General features: G+C 44.5%; 1 pseudogene; it reads left to right on the forward strand.

Annotated features, from left to right (window-relative positions):
* The first annotated feature begins 3,621 nt into the window (after positions 1 to 3,621).
* LOC126263984 (5S ribosomal RNA) lies at positions 3,622 to 3,739 on the forward strand (annotated as a pseudogene).
* The last annotated feature ends 2,663 nt before the right edge of the window (positions 3,740 to 6,402 follow it).

Here is a 6,402-nt window from a genome sequence, read left to right on the forward strand (position 1 = left end):
GCAAGGGACTGGATAACAGCATTGCTGGTTCTGAGGACTATTCCAAAAACTTTGTGAGTGCACAAGTGGTGGTTATGGACTTGCTAAATTATCCGCAAGACTCTTCAATGGTGATTGTGCACCTGCACAGTCACAACAGATGGCTGCTGGCCATCTCTACAAGGACTACAGTGGGTCTGCACCTCTGGTGGCCCACCAGTACCGTCATTTCTACCAGGACTACAGTGGGTCTGCTCTGTGATGACCTACCCACCAATACTCTTCAAAACTTCGATTGACTCCGCTGTGGGTTTGCTCTGTTGTGGCCCATTACCTGCCTGCATGTCAAGAGTCAGCACTGTCTTTCCGTTGGAAGGACAACGATACTTCTTCAAGACTGCATGGAAATCCACTACTTCCGTGTGCATTTTCTTTTACTGCTCAGACTTTGAGAAAAACACTGCAATGTGATGAATGATCAGGACTGTCTTTATGGACTGTGAGAAAATTTTAGCTTTTGACCAACATTGTATCAATAAGTGTGTGCATTTGATTTCTTTGTTATTGTAATTACGATTATGAAAAATTTTAACAAATATGTATTGGCCAGTGCCCAACAAAATTTGTAAAATTTTTTGTGGGGAGCATGGGGGCTATGTAAGTAGGCTGTTTAGGTTTTTTTATTGGTAACGCCACCTCAGTATGAAAATCACCGGCTGTGCCGTGTGCAGTCTGTGGCTGCTTTGCATTGTTGTAATACTCAACCATTGTAGTGTTAGGCAGCTGGCTGTGAACAGCGCGTAACGTTGCGCAGTTGGAGGTGAGCCCCCAGCAGTGGTGGATGTGGGGAGAGAGATGGCGGAGTTTTGGAAGTTGTCATGAACTGCTCTATATATATATATATATATATGATGATATAAAGGTAAATACATTCTTTGTTCTCTATTAATATCTTTCATTTTCTAACTATCCCTATCAGTAGTTAGTGCCTTCCATAGTTTGAATCTTTTATTTAGCTGGCAGTAGTGGCGCTCGCTGTATTGCAGTAGCTTGAGCAGCGAAGATTTTTGTGAGGTGAGTGATTTGCGAAAGGTATAGTTTAATGTTAGTCAGGGCCATTCTCTTGTACAGATTATTGAAAGTCAGATTGCGTTGCGCTAACAAAATATTGTGTGTTGAAAGTCAGATCGCGTTGCGCTAAAAAAAATATTGTGTGTCAGGTTAAGCACAGTCGTGTAAAATTGTTCAAAGGGGAAGTTTCACCCTGTATTTTATTCGGTGACCTTACTTTAGTGAAAGTTTATTTTTACTAAAAAAATAAATTTTGTTTATAAACTTCAGTATCGTTTGAGGCCTTTGATGATACGCAGATTTTTCTTATACATAATGAGTGTACAACTTAAAATTGATGGTTTTATACTGAAGAATACAACCATGGAAGAGCCAATATTCTTCTGCGATACACAACATGAGTTGGACGACGTCTGTCCCATAAGAAGCCAATCATTCTTGGGAACAATGAGAGAAACACTAACTGTCGCTCTGGTTAAGCTCTAGGCGTAGGTGCTTTCTTGGTCTCTTCCTCCAGCTTATTACGAATAGTATGTTCGTAGGTTGTGTGAGAGGGGTGAACGCTTCTGCAGTGCCACGGTACACCCAGCCCAGTCACACCGATGCCATCACCGCCAATGTTCGACGTCAAAGTTCAATAATTACTCACAGACGATAGATGACAGCACTGTAGTGTACGATATATAAAGCGTGATTGGAGGAGGGGAAGAGGACATGCGGAAAACAGTGAAGTCGTTGTCGTAATGCGGAAACGGAGCGATTTATCTGACGTCCAAAAGGGCAAGATTATTGGCTCTCGGGAAAAAGGAGGAGAAATTTCCGAAAAAGCAAACTCTGCAAACTGTTCGCGCGCCGCCGCGGTCAAAGTATGCCGTGCATGGAAAAATGGTGCTCTCAAAGACCAACGACGATGCAGCTGTGATGCACCACGGATCATAGATAACAGAGGTGAACGGCGGCTGTGACGATGTGTACTGGCGGATAGGCGTGCAAATGTTGAGCAACTGACCGCGCAGATCAACCAAGGGAACGCCAACAGTATCTCCTCAACGATCGTCCTGTCAATGTTATTGTGCACGGGACTGATTCATAAACCGATGCTGGCTGCTGTTTGTCAGCAACGAAGGCTGCAACTTGCACGCCAATACCACAGCTGGACGTTCACCGAGTGGTGACAGGTAGCCTTTCTCGGATGCTCCATCGGACGCATGGTCGTGAACGTGTGCGCCGTGAAACGTTTGAAAGCAAACCCCCTGCAACAATCGTCAGGGGGTTCCAGGCCGGAAGAGCGGGCATTATGGTCTGGGCAATGTTTACGTCGTATCCCCGGGGTGATCTCGTCGTTCTGAAAGGCACAATGGATCAACACAAATACATCCATTCTTCGACATTATTCTCACGTATACAGGGTGTTACAAAAAGGTACGGCCAAACTTTCAGGAAACATTCCTCACACACAAAGAAAGAAAATATGTTATGTGGACATGTGTCCGGAAACGCTTACTTTCCATGTTAGAGCTCATTTTCTTACTTCTCTTCAAATCACATTAATCATGGAATGGAAACACACAGCAACAGAACGTACCAGCGTGACTTCAAACACTTTGTTACAAGAAATGTTCAAAATGTCCTCCGCTAGCGAGTATACATACATCCACCCTCCGTCGCATGGAATCCCTGATGCGCAGATGCAGCCCTGGAGAATGGCGTATTGTATCACAGCCGTCCACAATACGAGCACGAAGAGTCTCTACATTTGGTACCGGGGTTGCGTAGACAAGAGCTTTCAAATGCCCCCATAAATGAAAGTCAAGAGGGTTGAGGTCAGGAGAGCGTGGAGGCCATGGAATTGGTCCGCCTCTACCAATCCATCGGTCACCGAATCTGTTGTCGAGAAGCGTACGAACACTTCGACTGAAATGAGCAGGAGCTCCATCGTGCATGAACCACCTGTTGTGTCGTACTTGTAAAGGCACATGTTCTAGCAGCACAGGTAGAGTATCCCGTATGAAATCATGGCGGTGAATCGAGGAAGTACAATACATACTGACGAAACTAAAATGAGCTCTAACATGAAAATTAAGCGTTTCCGGACACATGTCCACAGAACATCTTTTCTTTATTTGTGTGTGAGGAATGTTTCCTGAAAGTTTGGCCGTACGTTTTTGTAACACCCTGTATATGCAGTTTGTTTTTCCTTGATACGGTGGCACCTACCAGCAGAAGAATGCAACGTGTCACACAGCTCACAGTATAAGTGCTTGGTTCTAAGAGCACCAGGGTGAGTTTGCCGGACTCCTCTGGGCACCTAACACCCTCGATTTAGTCCCAATCGATTATCTGTGGAACCACCTTGATAGGGCTGTTCGCACCACGCATCATGTACTGAGAAACCTGGGTAGCTGGCCACTGCACTGGTGTGGGCATGGCTCCACATCCCTGTCTGTACCTTCCACAACCTCACTCACTTCCTTCCTGCACGTCTCCCAGCGGTTCAAAATGTCAGATTTTCCACAGGTGGTCACATTAATGCGACTGGACAGAGTATTTGTGTTGCTATGGGTGGGTGTAGCCAACGGCCTTGCCGCAGTGGTAACACCGGTTCCCGTCAGATCACCGAAGTTAAGCCCTGTCGGGCTGGGCTAGCACTTGGATGGGTGACCATCCGGTCTACTGATCGCTGTTGGCAAGCGGGGTGCACTCAGGCCTTGTGAGGCAAGTTGAGGAGCCACTTGATTGAGAAGCAGCGGCTCCGTTCACGAAAACACAACGGCCGGGAGAGTGGTGTGTTGACCACATGACCCTCCGTATCCGCATCCAGTGACGCCCCTGGGCTGAGAAGATGACGGCACCGTTGGGCCTTCCAAGTCCTGATCGGACAGAGTTTAGTTTAGTTTATGGTGGGTATGTTGTGAAATGAAGTAAGACAGGGAACACCTTGACACCATATAGCACATTTCTCACAGTAAGGTCTGCCGATTCCTGTTCCGAAGCTTAAGTCAGAATTAGCGTCACATGCCATTTCGGAAATACTTGCGGCGAAATTTGTGAATCAGCGCGGTACGTTGGTGCTCAGACTGGTGCTTGGGAGGTGTAAACTTGGTTCGCTTTTGCACTTTTCGATTCAAAATTGGTAATATAAGTTGTTCTGTTATCTGGTTTTTAACTAGCAGTCTTTCGCTTGAATGGTGGAGCACTAACATTCGACAATAACCTCGTCCACAGAGAAATTTTGTAGCACTGGTTAATACCGTTTATCACTAAGATCGCATTTAGTATTAGTGGGGAATGATATTTATTATCTTAGATTTTATCCGCTGCAAAAGTTCTACTGTGTTGTTTCGTTTCACGACCAAAGGCCGTGACACTCCTCACTATTAAATTAAAAACTAAATTAATCTCTTCTACACGAAGAAAAATGTGTCCTGCCATTTCACTATTTTATGACGACGGTCTGCTTCGCAAGTTAACTCGATATCTTGTGTAACGCGTTCAAATAATTACCTCCGATTTTCACATAAGACTTGCCATCTCACGCAGTGACTCTTACTGAACGCACCCTGTGTACTTACTATGACATCTCTACTTCCACTCAGGTACATTGTTAGTGACTAGGTGAGTAATGACATACAAATATCTCACAACGTTAAGCAATTATCACGGCGCGCCACATAGTGTACAACCGTAAAAATTTTACGATTCTGTTATTCGTCGGCTAGTCTCTGATGTATAAGTGCGCAAAACCAACATTGACTCTTGTTCCCGGAAGTATTTGATGATAACTCGTGAAGATGGCGTATGTTTGAGCGCGAGGCTACGTGTTATTAGTATGTTGTGCTGTCAACGAGAAACCAAGACTGTAGCTGACAGTTCTCGACACATCAGAAGCAAATGAGAACATATTCGTAGTCATCCTCCCGCCTTGGCGAGGGCCAGGTTGTTCTGAGCCTGTCGAAATATCGAAGAAAAGAATTTCTTCATTACTGCAAGCTCTGAAATGATTACACGCGCAATTCGGCGGGATAATTTGAAGCACAGTATCGTTTAAAGTAAATCACGTGCTTCCGAAAGACACATAAACAACAAAAAGCTGGGAAGCCTCATTTTTAAGGTTTTACTTTTCTATCTTTTCTCCCTGCTTTATCTCTTTTATTCATTTAAGCCAGTGCAGTGTTAAGGAACGATACCATGCGTCACAAAGCATCAACTGTAAACTTTATTCGAACTAAAATTGGTGTATAAATGAATATTCGGGTTAACGCTTCCCGTTTGTTATGACTTCCATTTACGCTGTGTGGCTGCTTAGTGGATACAGGAACGAGGAGCAGAAGCCGTTCATGAACAGAGAATTCAGATATTACTTTATTCTACATCTAATATCAAAGAAAAAAATTGTACGTAACTCTGTTGCTATAGTTGCAGCATCCTTCGCTAACAGTAAATCTGAATGTAGAAATATATGCAAATAAAAAAGGATTACAAATATGTCAATCTTCAATACAGTGGGTATTCAGAAGGCATCGATCCCCGACCAGTATGTACGAGGATCACTCCAAAAGAAATGCATACTATTTTTGTAAAAATACAGTTTTAATTCTGCATCTGTAAAAGTTTTACAGTGTGCAGATATATCCTTCCCGCTTGTTCTCAAACTTAATCCAACCTGTTCCCGTGAGTGGCGCCGCCACAGCATGTCTTCAAGGTGGCTGCTACACTTGACGTTCGTCAGAAGCAACGTGCTGTCATAGAATTCCAGTGCTGTGAAAACGAGACAGTGGGAAACATCCACAAGAGGTTGAAAAAGGTGTGTGGATATGCTGCTGTCGTTCGCAGTACAGTTAGTCGGTGGGCAAGCAGGTTACGTGATGAAAGTGGGCACGGCAATATTGAGGATTGTCCTCACAGCGGCAGGCCTCGAACTGCACACACTCCAGACAATGTGCAGAGAGTTAACTAATTGGTGACTGCTGACAGACGCATCACAGTGAACGAATTGTCTCGCTACGTTGCGATAGGGGAAGGAAGTGTTTGCAGAATGCTGAAAGCGTTGGCGTTGAAAAAGGCTGGTGCCAGGTGGATTCCCAGGATGTTGACAGTGGCTCACAAAGAAACAAGAAAAACAGTATGCTGCGAACTTTTCGAACAGTACGAGAATGATGGAGATGAATTTCTTGGAAGAATTGTGACAGGTGATGAAACATGGCTCCATCATTTTTCACCAGAGACGAAGAGGCAATCAATGGAGTGGCATCATCAAAATCACCCAAGAAAAAAAATTCAAAACCACACCTTCTGCTGGAAAAGTTATGGCTACGGTGTTTTTCGATCCCTAAGGACTCTTGCTTGTGGACA

The sequence above is a fragment of the Schistocerca nitens genome, chromosome 6 (assembly GCF_023898315.1).
Source record: "Schistocerca nitens isolate TAMUIC-IGC-003100 chromosome 6, iqSchNite1.1, whole genome shotgun sequence".
NCBI lineage: Eukaryota > Metazoa > Arthropoda > Insecta > Orthoptera > Acrididae > Schistocerca > Schistocerca nitens.